The sequence below is a fragment of the Zalophus californianus genome, chromosome 12, assembly GCF_009762305.2.
Source record: "Zalophus californianus isolate mZalCal1 chromosome 12, mZalCal1.pri.v2, whole genome shotgun sequence".
Lineage (NCBI taxonomy): Eukaryota > Metazoa > Chordata > Mammalia > Carnivora > Otariidae > Zalophus > Zalophus californianus.
In genome coordinates, this window is record NC_045606.1 from 46,126,476 (window position 1) to 46,142,910 (window position 16,435).

General features: G+C 36.5%; 1 protein-coding gene across 8 annotated transcripts in view; it reads right to left on the reverse strand.

Moving 5' to 3' along the window:
- ETV1 (ETS variant transcription factor 1) overlaps nt 1–16,435 on the reverse strand; it is a 96,041-nt gene that overhangs the window by 23,146 nt on the left and 56,460 nt on the right. The gene's annotated exons all lie outside the window — the stretch shown is intronic.

Consider the following 16,435-nt stretch of genomic DNA (forward strand, 5'->3'; position numbering starts at 1 on the left):
AGGATCGAGCCCCACATCAGGCTCCCTGCTCGGTGGGGAGTCTGCTTCTCCCTCTCCCACTCCCCCTGCTTGTGTTCCTGCTCTCACTATCTCTCTGTCAAATAAATAGATAAAATCTTTAAAAATAAATAAATAAATAAATAAATAAATAAATAAAGTCTATTACAGGCTCAAGTTCTTTGATTCTGAATAGAGTGTCACTCACATGACCAGAGGTTGATTTCTGGTGAAACCAATGAAGTTGTAGCTTCAGGAAGGACCCTCCATTTACAGGAATCCCTTTCGATGCCCTGCAACTCATTTTGTAGATGCTGTTGCTTTTTCTTTTTCTTTCAGAAGGTTCCCCAAATTTTATATTTTAGGTCCCATGAACCTGGGCCCAAGCCTGTACATAACATATACAGATTCTACAGGAATGTTTAAATATATGTGACTAAATTAATTCTATCATCTGCATGTATCCTCAAGTTTTTGAAACTTTCAACACATACAAAAATAAACTTATAAAATACATAGGACAAATGTCCTATTTAATATAAGAGTATGTCCTCCATTCTACCACTTGTAGCAAGTACATGATTTCTGAACAAGGAATAAAGAACATATAAATGAATTGGGAGCTAAAGACCCTCATCTCTTCTTAACTATCCATCCACAGACTTTCATGTTATAACAGATAATTAGCACTATTTATTTGGCCTAGAGGTCATTCTTTCTTGGTCTGGAATGTTCCATTTTTAAAGTCTATCTGATTTAAAAAAAAATTGCCTGGTGATTAGTGTCAACCAAAATATGAGATAATTTTTCACAGAAAAAAGTTTACGTGGTTTTAGTCAAAACTATCTTAATGGCAATTCGTAATAGTGGTAACACTCAAAAAGTATGTAGAAATCAACAAGCTTATGAGTTGAAAACAATATAAAACTCTTTATCAAACATTTTAGAACACCATGCTTTCTTTATATAACATATGATCTAGTATGTAATTCTGACCCTGCGAAAGACAGAGTTTATCTTGTTTCCTGATATCAGGAAACTTATAATGGGGTTGCAGAGTAGTTGAACTTCTGGGTTACCAAAGAGCTAGCAGTCCATTTTATCCATACTTTTTAACCAGTGGTACTTCAAATTAATTTTTAATGTTATGTTGATTTATTGCCAGGCATAGGACCCTCAAAGCAGCTGGGCCTAGGAGGGACAGTGTTAATGACTCCGCTATCAGTTCAGCAGCTGTTTAGAGGTAAGAATTTTGTTGTAGCAATGTTGACAGCCTGCCACAAAACACTTTTACTGACTGCTGCCCAGCTGGGGTATGGCTGTAGGCTGCTCTCGAGGCAGCTAGAGGAAAACGTATAGATTAAACTCTATTATATGTAAGTGTGACTAAATGCAGTCTTTCCTCCCCAGAGGGGGACAAAAAGAGGAGGAGAGGAAATCCAAGCATTTATAAGAAACGCATGAGTCAAAGATGAAGGAACATCTTATAAAAGTGCTGTAACGTAATACAAAATAAGCATGATCCTGGGCATGTGACATCAAAGATAGAATGTGATGATCATTTCACTAATTCCCACGTCTCTACAGACCTTGCCGATTTGTTATTTCTTGTGCTAATTCTGTAATATTTTTTCATAAATTCTATTTATCAAGATGACATTTAAAGTACACTGATTTAGAGCCACCTGGGTGGCTCAGTCATTAAGCGTCCGCCTTTGGCTCAGACCATGATCCCAGGGTCCTGGGATCGAGGCCCACATCAGGCTCCTGCTCTGCGGGAAGCCTGCTTCTCCCTCTCCCCCTCCCCCTGCTTGTGTTCCCTCTCTTGCTGTGTCTCTCTCTGTCAAATGACTAAATAAAATCTTTAAAAAAATAAAATAAAAATTAAAGTATACTGATTTAAAATTCATAATAAATTAATGATTTATAATAAGGTTAAAGACAGTACCTCCATTACAGTTCCAGAGACCAAACTTGTCATCTAAGTTCTAAGAAAAGCCATGAATGGCAATTTAGGGGAAAAAAAAAATACATACATAAGAATATAATTGTGTCTTTGCCATCCTTAATACTATTGATTATACTCCAGAGTAAATAAAATTAACATCAGCTCTTGAAATTGAGACACTTGGCGAGCATTGTTTAAATCCAGTCTATCCTTAAAATCGGTATCCCTTATAGAGTCCAGAGAAGCCTGAAAAAATATGACTAAGAGGAGTTTATTCCCCTCAAGTAACTAAAGTCATGTTATCCTAAAGTGGTATCAGTTAATTTATGACTATCAGAGTGGGTCAGACTCTAATCAAATTGTAGAAACATTTCCAAAGTGATTATTCAATCAAATGACTAACATGGTTAATTAGGAGCCATAAACATTGCTCTGAAGTTCATCAAAGTAATGACTTGCCCAGAAAAATTACTGCTAATTAAATTGCCTGCTGCTTTCATTTCTACCTTATCTAATAAAAAATCCAACCAATGAAGTTTGGCATTACATTTTAACTTTTGCTAAATGCTCAACTAAGAACCAAACTAGCTAAGCGGGGACTTCAAAGGCAAACGTTCTGTGGTAGGAAATGGAGGCCTTGCATACATATGCATTCATATGTTTTCATGGAATAAAGCTCCCAAAATTCAGCAACAATAATGAACTGCTGTTTAACCACCGCACAAATGTTACTAGGACAGTGTATTTATTCTGCTCTATTATGTGTCCGTAGCTTGTGACGTTAGGGCCATGAGCACAGCACTGTGATTACAAATGTGCTCCTTGTCTTCTAACAGACCTGACTTTGAACCTCAGTTCTGGTATTTTGTGGGAGTATGACATTTTGTTAGTTTTTTCACATCCTCAGCTCTCAACTTCCACATCTGTAAAATGGGAATAATACATGATATCCTTCAAAGGGTTGTGGAGAGGAACCCTATGGGCAACATTTCACTTAGTGCCAACAGTGAGGATTCAAGATACGTGCTTATCGTTAACAACAGAAACTATTTTTAAGTGTCCCTCATGAGTGTTTAAAGTGAGTGAACCACGGTACTTAAAACTAAAAATAATTATGTATTTACATTTTTATATCTTAATTTGCTGTTCTTAAAACAATTACTTAGTGAGACGGATGAACCTGTGATATTTAAAACATACTGATTTAAAATTCATTACAAATTTATGATTTATCAGGTTTAAGTGAGAATCTCTATTACATTTTCAAAATATTTGGAGGTACCTCTTTTGAGCTTCTTTTTACAATGTTATGCCCTGATGTTTGCTGCTAAATGACTTTGGTTTAAAAAGTTTTTAATTCAGGGGTGCCTGGGTGGCTCAGTCGGTTAAGCGTCTGACTTTGGCTCAGGTCATGATTCCAAGGGTCCTGGGATGGAACCCGGTGTGGAGCCCCATGTGGAGCCCCACCTTGAGCTCCCAGAGAGTCCTGTGCTCAGCGAGGAGTCCACTTGCCCCTCTTGCTCTGCCCCTCCCCTCCACTCGTGTTCTGTCTTTTTCAAATAAAAAGTTTTAAATTCAATCTATATATTGAATTATGTAAATTTAAGACAAAGGATTTTATATTATTTTGAAATGTATGGATCAAAAAGCACTACAATAGGACACTTAGCATGGGCCCAGTCAGCTTGCCGAAACTAAACTGCCTGTAATTTGTCACACATGAATTTGGGGGATGGTTAGCTGATCTAATATGCTACAAAAATTCAAAGCAGCAAAGCACTGTTGTCATTTTAATGCACTAGTTAATGCAGGGGCACTTAAGAAGAACAGTAAACTAACACCTCAAACTATCTGATTTGATTAGTCTTCACCTTTAGTAACACCATTAAAATTGCCTTTAAATTAAGATAGTCAGGTATGAAACTAAAGAGTTGAGTTTTCTGTCTCTTGCATCTTAAAGCCATATTGGGAAATACAGTGCTGATTTGGGGAAAATGCCTCTCTTTCACTGGATGCTTTTGGTTAAATGCTTCTAGCAATAATGTGTGATAGCTTAATTAGGCATTCAAGTCTCTGAGAGTAAATGAGAAATCCCTATAAAAGAGGAATAAGTCCAGTGTTGTATTTTAACATGATCTTGCCTTCATATGAGCAGGCAATGGAGAAAGATGGATTTTCTATACACTTGACCAACTCCTTGAGGAGGTAATGGGAACAAAATCACGTCTACCTAAACTTATGTGTCATACATTGATGATGGTGGAAAACTTGGCACATTAAATGTCCAGGGCTAAAATATGTGTGTAGACATACATCTGAAATTATCAGATACTTTGTGGAAAATGTGTGCATGTGTGTGTAATTCAATGCACACAGAGGAGTCTAAACAAGTTTTTCAAAGACATGTATCTATTATCTTAGGGAATATTGAGTTGTACCAAGAACTAATGACACTATTCTCATTCAAGAAAGAGGAGCTTTTAATACATTATATGTTAAAAAAAAAAAGATAAAAAAAGAGGAGTTTTATGACATATCTTGCCCAAGTTTTATCCATCTTAAACTTCATGTTTTACTGTTTTGTTTGTTTCTTCCCATTTCCTGGCACAGTGTTTAAAATCCAAAGCTTTTCTAGAGTGCATAAATAACAAGAGCTTTGTGAAGATGTAGTTAAATGCAAATGCATTCACATACAGTCTAGTGTAGCATCGTTTTACTATGCGCTTCCACTTGCCGCATGAAGAGATTTCACGTAGCTAATCGAGGAAATTGTATTTTATAAAGTTTTCTGAAAAGGATGTTAAGGGGAAGGAATTTTTGTTTACACCCATGTGATCTCTCTATGAGCGAACAAATCTAAAAGTAATTAACTCTATAAATAAGGCCCAGCATAAGTATGTCTGAATTCACTTGAGAAAGAAGGCCAGTGGGATGGCACAAAAATGAAGTTTTTTAAGACCTGTTTGTCATCAGTCACAAAAGCTCCACATGGATGTAATAACATCTTAGTCACTGAACCTCATATAAAAAAAGCAAAATAGTTGGACTTGGATGAAATCTTAAGAGAATGATGAAGTTAGTATGACCTCATTCACACTTAGATGGGAACTTTTCCATTAGGATTTTTAGTAAACTGTGAATATAAATAATGTAAAATCTGCAGAGATATTCTCTTCCACCACAGCTCAGAGATAGACTCTACTGTTGATAGATTTTGAGGACAGAAAGCACCACGTTAGTCTTTATAGTGTAGTGTTTGCAAGATATCAAAAAAAAAAAAAAAGTAATGTTGTTATCTGCATTCAGGTACTTTTTAAAACATAAAGGCTATGTAACATGAAGTAACAGTATAGAATAGTATTGCTATGAGACAACAAACTTCTCTTGTAAGCATGTGGGTTTTGGGGGGAAACAGTATCCTACACAAATAATGACCAGATTCAGGTTTAGCTTATATGATCTGGTAGGCTGACAATTTTACAAGTTTTACAAGCCTGTGAAGTTTTATTAAGTTAGAGTCAAAAATAAAATTGAAGTGATAGGAAATATAAGTACAACTGTAACCTTAACTGTTTATTAGATAGTATTGTACTCTGACAGTTTACAAAAGTTTAAAAGAAAACACAAGAAAAGATGCCATTAGCTGCTAAAACAGGGCCACACGAGAATTCTGAAGAGGGGAACGTTTTAAGGTTGAGTTTCCATACTGAATCATTCCCCTTCTGGAATCTACATCATGTGCAGAAAACACATCATGGATTGCTTTGTCTTCTCCCTTTCATCCCTCCTTGGATCACTGCAATATTCAGATATTTATTCTACTTGCTTCGAACATGAATATACTAGTATGGAGTTCTGTAGGATGGCTTCACTCCGCTGCAGACAGAATAGTACTAGATCTTGTTGGTCTTACACAATAGGACTCTTTTCACCGAAGAGTATCTCTCTCACTTTGTCTTATCCTCTAGCCCCTAAAATGGTATTTGCAAGCGTTAGAAATAATAATGTCTTACTCAAGGACTAGCAGGTTTTCAGGAAATCTCTAGGAGTCAAGATAAAAATCACACGGACAGAAATCCCTTACTCTTGCCTGGACCCCTACTACTAGAGATATGAGTAACTTTACAAACATAATCCTATCTAATCCTTACAAAAACAGAAAGGTAGAGGAATTATGTGCCCCTTCTTATAAATGAGGAGATGAAGGACAAAAGGTATAACAAAACATGTCTGCTGTGACAAAGAGAGGAAATAGTCATCGGGCTCAGAATTCAGTGTAATATTTCCAGTGTCATACAAAGTGGGTGGTTTTGTTTTTTATTGCTAAGAATAACAAAAACAGGCGGGTAAAGCAGTGCACAGTGGAGGCCCACACACTGAAACGAAGGGTCACCAGGATGGAGTATTCCAAGATTCTTCTCTAAATTTAAGAAAATGGTAAATAAATCACAATGACACATGCTTGTCACTCTCAGTTTTGTTTTGGTTGCTTTTCACATCTATCTTTGAATATCATTCCTTGTACAATTTTCCAGATGGTATTTGAAACAATTAACTAAAAATTCTCTCTCACACACATGACAAAAACCATAATCATCTATTTAATGTGATAAAAGTTCCTTGAAAACGTTTCAATTAAGTTAGTCATGTGTTAGGTAAAAGTATTTTATGGAAAAAAAAAGTCTTCCTTTTCCTCTGAACTATTAAATAGTAACTCACTTAAGTATACAAATCCTATAAGTGAAAAAAAAATTCTATAACCACATTCTATAATTAAAAATCTATATTCAAGTACTTTTAAAAAAATAAATAATATTTATCTTACCTCTCTTGTTCACATTCACGAAACACACGTACGCACATGCGCACGTCCGTACACACACACACACACACACACACACACACACACACAGACCCAAATAGGCATCCTTAAACTGTTTCATTTAATTTCAAATCTTGGTTGCACATATAAAAACAGTTGTATGTTCATTTCGTCCACTTGCAATAAGCAGTTCTGGCCTAAACATCCTGATGGTTTTCTTTAAAAAGAAACTAAAAATCCCACACTATAAAACTCCTCTTCCCCTCCCCCTTTTAATTCCCTTTTTTGTTGTTAGTACAAGTCACAAGCAGATTATCCCTCCCTTCCCCCTTTCCTGCCTGTAAAATCCAAGTTAGACAAACACTGTGTGGCTGAAATGACATATTTGAATGGAATTCAGACCCACCAGTTCCTGTTTATGTTTCTGATTTGAGAATGTTGTCTTCTCATTCACTATACATTAGGAACACTGCAAGGCCATAAATAGTGTTGGGTTACATGCAGGCAGAACCAATGAGCATTAATCATTACTTCCAGTCAACTGGCAAAAGCAGCAGCTGATGGAACACTACACCCTTCAGCTCTGTATAAATGGACATTCCAGAGAGTAACAGTGTGTGTATGTGTGTGTGTGTGTGTGTGTGTGCGCGTGTGTGTTTCCTTTCAGTCTCCATTTTATGAATGAAACTCCAGGCTCTATAGAGTCCATTCATGTAAGACAAATGCTTCCAGGGCTCTGCCCCCAGGGATCAATCAGTCATGGGTAAAACTGATATGATTGGTTTAAGACAGCCTTCAGCCTTCCATTACTGACTTAAAATGCAGTCCCTGTCCATTTGACCTGTGTTAATGCATAAAGAGTAAATCCAGACCATAGTCTCAATTCTCAAATCAAATCACTAGCCAGTGCCACTTACTGTAACTGTAGATTTAGAGCATATTTAAGTATTTCTTAGAAAAAGCGATAGAGTGGACCAGAGTACTGTTTTGGGAGATTTGCTATTTTAACTCAGAAAAGTGAGGAAAACCCATATGAGGCACACGGGGCAATAAAAAGCAAAGTCAGGTTGTGAGGCCAATCCCTGACCTCTACTGTAATAACAAAATCAATTAGGAAGATATCACCGTCACTTTTCACAAGTGAAGCACCTAAAAATCAGAGACTAAGTGATCCACTAGTCCACAAATCACTGGCTGAGTAAAAGAAAATTATCTTTGGATGTTAGAGAAACAGAATGTTAACATTTTCTGAAGGATCAATAGCTCATTCCTTTAAATTCCCAAGTGATTCTCCAGCTGAATTTCTTGAAGCAATAGTTTTAAAGTTAGGATGGAAAAAAACAATGAGCTGCCATGTTTTAGGAGAAAATGTAGCCATAAGCAAATGATGCTTACTAATGGAATAGGGCCAAGGTTTGGCCTTTGGGAGTGTTAAATATCAGGTACAAAAAGCCAAAGTTCATGAAACCATAATCATCACTGCACTGGAAATTACTAAAGATGGTAATGCCTAAAAATATCTAGAGTTTTAGAAGGAAAAAAGCTATTTATGAGCAATTATGGGAATGATTTGTGAAGAGTCAATCGTATACCAAACACTGTTAAGCACATAATAGGTTTTATCAGCCATCTGTAACTTGGTCCTTGACTCCAGAGGGAAGAAACCACTTCTCTCTTCCAGGGGCCTAAAGCCATACGGGAAAACAGTTGCAGTCAACAATCTCTGTATACATCTCCACACAATTTCTCATGAAATTTTTACCATGCCTGTTGAAGAAGGAATGAAGAGAAACATAAAAGATGCCTAGTCTTTGGTTTTAAACCTGTGAAGGATTATCTACTGTGGCGTCATGACAATTTAATATGTACCTTCCAATTTCTAATATCCGACAAATAAAAGAGGAGAGAATAAAGTTACCAACATATTTTAGAATTCAGAATTGAAATATCTGACAGAGCCAGGCGGGGAGATAATAAAGAATTCTACAATCTCCCAGCCAGAGAAAATATGGAACAGAGGCAAGACCACTGACGAGTGAACATACAGTGAATTATTAATTCCTAAACGACACTCTTTATTCAAGGCCTTAAATTTTTTTTCTTCTACTTGAGGTGGTTCAACGATATGTAAATAAGTGATGAAATTAAGCTGAATATTTTCAAATGTAATATTTCATATTTAGAAATTTTAAAATTATCATTATTGGCCATAGGACCTTCCATTTTGGAGATGAGGAAGCCTGCTGGTTTATGGCAAGCCTGGGCATTTAAAGTAAGTATCAGGAGCTCTTACTCCCTCTGTTCCGTCTGACTTTAATTAGCATTTTTCAACAGTTTCCTTTTGTAATCACTACATTCCTTGTGTTTCTTGAACAATATGTTTGGTTGTTTATTTATGTGTAACTCAATTGTCCAGAAAAGATGTAAGAAGATTTATTAGAAAATATGCATGAGGTCAATTTCTCTAAAATACATATCTCCTCTTGTAAATAAATAATAAAAATCATTTAAAAATAATAAACGCTGATGACAAAATTTGTGAGATACTACTCTAGTCGTAGTAGTGGTAACACTCATTCTGGTAATAGTTTAGAGCTAAACTACTAGGTAATTGTGGTCTTCTGAATTTTGTTCTCTTGTTTTCACTTTTTTGAAATTTTCTGTCAGTGGAATCAGTCGACGGAGGCCCTGAAGAATCTGCTCCAAACTCATAAAACACTATTTATTTATATTTCCATGTGGCTGCAGAAAATAATTACGTTCATCTTGCTCTGTCATCCACTGATTCCAACCTGTAACTTTAAAACCTTATTATAAACTTCACAAGGGGAACCCCAAGCAAGGCTTACTAGAAACAGCATTAAAAATTACTTGACCAGGGTGCCTGGGTGGTTCAGTCGGCTAAGCGACTGCCTTCAGCTCAGGTCATGATCCTGGAGTCCCAGGATCGAGTCCCATGTCTGGCTCTCTGCTCATCGGGGAGCAGATGACCCTCTGACCCTCCCCCCTTCTCATGCCCTCTGTCTCTCTCTCAAATAAAATCTTTAAAAAAAAAATAAATAAATAAAAATGACTTGACTACTTTTCCTACGATTTGACTAAAATGAGTAGCCACCAACACAGCAAAAGCACAGAATAAGAGTGACAATGGAAAAATCTTCCTCCCCTGCCATTTTAGAAACCCAAGAGGATTTATATTTAACTCTCTTTGTCTAAAGTGCCAGCTTGGGCCTATATGAGGACCAGATATATTTGTCAGCTCTGACAGCTGAGAGTTGAATATGTTCTTAGTTTTCACATACTTAACATGAGGTAAATATGTTTTCAGTATTTATTTCATCATTTCTCTACCTATATACAATTTTTTCACATGCTAAAGACAGAAAATCTTTCTTTAAATTTATGAAGGCTTGTCTATTGGCTTTTACTAAAGTCCTAAGGTGACAAAGAAGGATATGGGGGAACTTGGGAAGGTTGCTTGGATGAAGAATGGATTTAAAAATGGAGGATGGAAAAGTCCTACCATATTCTTCCAGATGTAAGCTTTCCTTGTATCTGTTTTATATAATGCAGTCCCTCATAAGATTTCTGGAGAAAAAATGGATTCAGCTGATAAAAGTTTGAAAATGACTGCTCAAGTTAAATTCTAAGCCTTTGAGAGCTATCAAAAAAAAATTTTTTTTAAGATTTATTTTTAAGTAATCTCTACACCCAACATGGGGCTGGAACTTATAGCCCCGTGATCAAGAGTTTAATGCTCCACTGACTGAGCCAGCCAGGCGCTCTGAGCTACCAAAACTTTTAACAAAGAATGGGTGATACCCAATAAGAAGGCTCAGATAAACTCAAAGTTCATATATAATCCAAGCATTTTAGAGCTGGATGATCTGTTAATTAGCTAACTTTTCCTTCTAATTATTACTAAGCCTTTTCCAGAAGACCTATTATGGAAAGTCACTTCTTTGACAATCTCAACTATTGACAATGTTTATATTTTTTTAAAAAGAAACAGAATGCATTTTAATCCTAAATGTCACTGAAGGTCCCATAGTTTCCTCTCTTACAACAGTGAACACCTAATAATTAGAATAAAATTTGGGGACCATCTAATGTAAAGGAAAAACACACATTAGGTCTCAGTGCAGATAATTTCATTGCTCTGAATCAGGTAGAGTTTTGACAAACCACAGAGAAACTGAATCCAAAAATTAGAGTATAGGATCAATAACATAGGTAAGAAATGGTGGACTAAAGTACTTTATTTTGGACAACTATGTAGAAAGACAGTGGTGAACAGTGTACTAAACTAAGAAAATTTTGGTTCCAGTTTTAACTGTTTCACAAAATACCTGTGTACCTGGAGATAAGTTAATAGGAATGAGCCTCAGGCATTTTATCTGTACAACTGAGGCGTGGGGAAGGAATGTGAACTAGATAATACCCAAGAGCTTTCAGGAGTTTAAAATTTTCTAATTCTGTGAAACAACTCTTTGTGTCAATTTCCCAATTTAAAATCAGCATTCACAACACTCGCTACCATATGTGTTATATGCCTCCAAACTGAAGGCCTTCAGTACCAGCAGAGTAGCCCTACAAAACATCATTAAAAAATATAAAACAACTAATGAATCATTGAACACTATACCAAAAACTAATGATGTACTATACAGTGGCTAACTGAACATGATAAAATATATATATAAAACATTTTCTTCAGGAGACACATGATGTCAGCTTTCTCCACTACCCTCTCCTTTGACTTCTTCCTCTCCTGAAGCTCAAACCTTGTCTGCCATTTTCTGATTTCAGCAACTTTCTTCCTGCCCTTGAAAGTTCTCCTTTCCCCCTCTCCATCCCCAGCTCTTAAACTGCTCCACCTCTTGGCTGGGAGGCATCGTTTAAACTAAGGAGAGTAATAGAATAGGCCCTGAGGGCTAAAAACATCTTATTAATGTACTACCCCTCCAGTCAACTCTTAGGTTGAGATTTTTTGTGTATCCCAAAATGCAAAGGAACAAAGCACTAATTGTGGATTGCAAACACCACGCAGGGATGAACTGGAAACCCACGAAGTAGCATAATAATTTTGCTCCCACCTCTAAGGCACTACTGGACACAAACTAATAGCAAATCAGTTAGCTTTGCATCATGTGAGACTATAATATCATCCTTTACTTAGCACTCTTTTCACTTAAAGGACTGGACACTTCTGCAACTCCAAATGGGTTGATATTTTAAAATATAATACTTATTCTGTCTGATTAGAAAAGTGGTACCTAAGCATGGTTAAAATGCCAAGCACTTTACAGACAAAATAGAAATTGCTTAGAATATCATCACCCATATAGAGCCACAGTATGTCTGTATTGGGTCTTATTTTGAATGAGCCATACATTACATACGTAATATTCTTTTTTACTCAGGTTTCATTTCATTAAATTTTTTTAAGATTTTATTCTTAAGTAATCTCTATACCCAACATGGGGCTCAAGCTCACAACCCTGAGGTCAAGAGTCACAAGCACTAGCAACTGAACCAGCCAGGTGCCCCTTATTAAATTTTTTTTTAATATTTTTTTTTAAACCTGACTTCAAATGGCTGCATAATATTTCTCTAATGGATAGCTATAACTTATCCTACCTTTCAATTACTATATATTTGTAACATTTCTCTCTCACTCAAACATTCATTGTGCTTTCTATTCCCTAACATAATTTCCAGGGTGAAATGACCAGATTACAGCGTATGAACATTGTGTGCTGATATTTTCTTGAACCAAACTTTAGTTTAATCTTCCCACCACCCCCCTAAAAATACTACCATGTAAACTACAAGGAAGGAAGGAGAGAAGGAAGGGAAAGAAAGAAAGAATCAACTAACACAAACAACTCCAATGAAATATGTTGCTCTGAATATATAAAATATTTGCCTTCTTGGGTATCGTGAATCTGCAAAACCTCATATGCAAACATGAAAATGGGAAATATAAAATATAAAAATAACTATGATTCTATGAAAGTGGGGCACTGCATAAGGAACTCCCATGGAAGCATTCAATGCACATTCAATTAATGTAGTCACTTGGCCGTTAGGGCAAGAAAGAGAAAATCATGTTGGATTCAGGAAAAACAAACCAACTAACAAAAAAACCCATGTACTGCTTTGTGCAGTATTATTAGGCTAGAGAAGATGAGAAAGAAAACAATAATAACAGATGTGATTATTTAGAACTCAATATCCTAATATAATCGTGATCACACTCTACGAGGTCACCAAATTGTCCCTAAATTCACTTTTTTTATCTTCTCCAAGTGTCCTCTGATACAGGTTTTCTCCTCTTCTCCTGAATAAAAATTTCTACTCAACTAACATAATATTTTGCATTTTTTTTAGCTTGAATACTCGGCAGTTGAAATTACATTCCTGTAATTATAATTATAACTAATAGACCTTCCATTTCCCATGTCATAATTAATGTCAGGCTTTATTAGAGCATAATCATGCTGCCTTTTCACTTACAAAGCTTCTTTTTATTTTCACAACATTTATGTTATATTGAATTAAGCAATAAAGAGTTCTAGAGGCCTTCTGAAAGGAAAACCTTTGGATCACAGATGCTAAGTAAACTATGAAACGTTTCCGCATTGTTCTTAAATCACATAAACTATTTTCTAATGTCCCATTTGCTCAACCTCAGTAAGTGAACCAAGAAATCAATGATCCAGCGATAAGTACATTAGATTCCCTAAAAAGATTATTTAATGTGCTCTCAGCAAGAATGAAAGAACGAATGACCACAAAACAAAATATTTGGAGATCATACTTGTTGATTGCAATGTATGAATGTATGACATATACAGACATGTCAACCAACTCAATTGCAGCAACTTAGTGGCCAGGGAAATACATTTTGATACTTGCATATTAATTTTTCACAGGCCCTGGTTACACACTGTTACTGAAGTTTTTTTTTAGACCACAACCAGAAGACACAATTTTAGGACTTAACTATTCAAACAAAACAAAACTGTATCCTATTGGCAATACTGAAATTAGAATTCCAAGGTGCCATACAACTTCTTTAGCAATCCGCAATAGAATTTAGAGGGAAGAAAGGAATCTAAATTAACAGCTTCCCAAAAGTTAAACAACTATTCTACAAGTCATTTGCAAGGTATTTTATTATTTATTTATTATTATTTAATTGTGGTACACTTAACAGAAGACATGCCCTACATCCCTCTAAAATAGGATACTGGACAGTTATGGACAGAATGATTATGTCCCCCACAATTCACTGTAGATGCCCTGATGCCCGGTGTGATCGTATTTGGAGATGGGGCCCCAAGAGAGGGAATAAGGGTCGGATTAAATCAGGAGGGTGGGACCCCATGATGGAATCAGTGCCCTTAGAAGAAGAGGAAGAGGGATCAGAGCTCGCTTACTCTCTGTCACATAAGGGACACAGTGAGAAAGTGGCCATCTGCAAGGCAGGAAGAGGATCCTTCCCAGGCATGAAATCTGCCGGCACCTTGACCTTGGGACTTCCCAGCTTGCAGAACTGTGAGGAATAAATGTGTGTTGTTTAAGCTTCCTGGTTGATGGTAGTTTATTAGAGCAGCCTGAGCTAAGCTAGGCCCTATGCTTTTTAGGCTACATCTGTGCTTTTGAGGGTCGGACAGTGACTGATTCTGAAGTTCATATTATGTATGGCCCACTAATAATGCATCTTCTCAAGAAAAGGTACCTATGCTCAATACCATGTTATACGTAATTTTACATGTTACATAAATATGAGGAAAAGAGATCTATATGGAGCTAACTATAGAATCAAGAAAATGGTTTCAATATCAATCTTGCTAAATTATACACATAAAAACATTTCTAGAACACACAGATACTCTCTAAATGTTATGCCCTATAAGTCCTTTTGAACAAATTATTTGGGCTATTTTATATGTATTTTCTATGTAAAGTTTCTTGAAATCATGGTGACTTCAAAAAACCGTGCAGCAAATAAAAATATGGTTTGAGGGGGGAAGAGAAGATCAGTTAAAAGGATTTGAAATTTATAGAGAAAAATGAATCCCATCTATAAAATTATTAGATAATAGGACAGAATTATGGACAGAAACTATGGACAAATATACAAAGTTCTAAACATGAAACTATGGTACATTTCAGGTACACTTAGTCTCCAAATTACAGAGCGTGAGAGGCAAGCATTCAAATAAAGGCCCTCATGCCATATGTTTAATTTTTTTTTAATTGTAAACCAACCAACAAACAGATAAATAAATGTTTTCTCCTCCCATGCCTTGAAAATATACCATTCACAACAAATGGAAGGCCACATCAAATTTAGAATTTGAGGAAATCTCTGAGATTAGCCCTGGAATAGGATGGTAGGGAACCAGCTTCTAGTCTTCAGACCCCGGCTCACCCTGCTTCCTGCTTCTTTTCCTATCCCCATAACCCCACATTGCGCCACATACCATGGGGGCCTCACACGCAGGCAAAGGGGTGCATGCAAGCTCCATCCTCATTCAGCTACAAATAGCTACCTGGTGGCTACTTCTTTGGACCTCGGAGTGTACACAGGAGTAATGTGCTCTGCCTTCAGAAAACTAAGCCTGGGATGAAACTGCTCAGGCTCTGGAAGTGGACTTAGGGCCTGTGAGGCAGGGAATTCATGGGTCCTTGGTAGCTGGTGCTCTTTCTAAAGGTGGAGGTCTGACCTCCGAGTAGGCAAGTCCTCTGACAATCCTTTGAACCTCTTGCCCAAAGAAGAAGGGTGGCCAAAGGGAGACTCTGAATTGTAGGGCTCCTCTGAGTTGTAGGGCTCCCCTTTGCTGAGCTTCAAGAGCAGTTTATAAAAAGCAGGTAATTTTATGCAAGTTAAAAAGTCAAATTAGAGATAATTTTCTTTCCTCAACTAGAACTGATAGAAAAACTCAGCAGTTATTCCTAGAGGAGCAACAGTCCCCTCTCAAAGAACAACCATAACGTTGCATCTAAACAAGAGGAAATTACATTGTTTTCAAGTATTTCCAAGTCCACAACCATCTATTCACATGTTACAATAATGTTAATAACGTTTTATAGGAACATTGTACACTTCTTATAAGCATTAGCTTTGATTTCATACTTTCTTTCAAAATTCCTGAGATATCTGAAAAGCAGACATCCTGATTTTGAGATTGTAATGGGTGAAAGTGAGAGGAGTTACATAATTCTTCTAAAGTCTCAAGGTCACATGTTGGCGAAGTTGGTGATAATACTCGTAACCAATTTACATTTCCTTACTTTCAGAAGACCCCCTTTTTTCTCCATCTTAATAAACTTCTCTGGGAGGGGCGGGGCTTTCTGGCTCAGTGACACCAAAGCTGAGCTCTACGAATAAACCATTCTGAAACTCAGACGTTGTATTTTTGCTCTTCTTCTTCTAATATGTAAGAATCTTACTTTTGGACCAGTGGAATCTTGCCATCAATAAAGGGAAAAACAAACAGTTTTAAGCACTAAATGAGCTAATACAAAAGAATATTACTTTCTGGAAGCATTGTTATTAAATAATGCTGCAGTAGCAAAATGGAAAAAAGCCCCAAATCAAGAAAAGAATTACAATGTTACACTCTTGGACTGAGAGTGTGCCTAATTTTACAAAT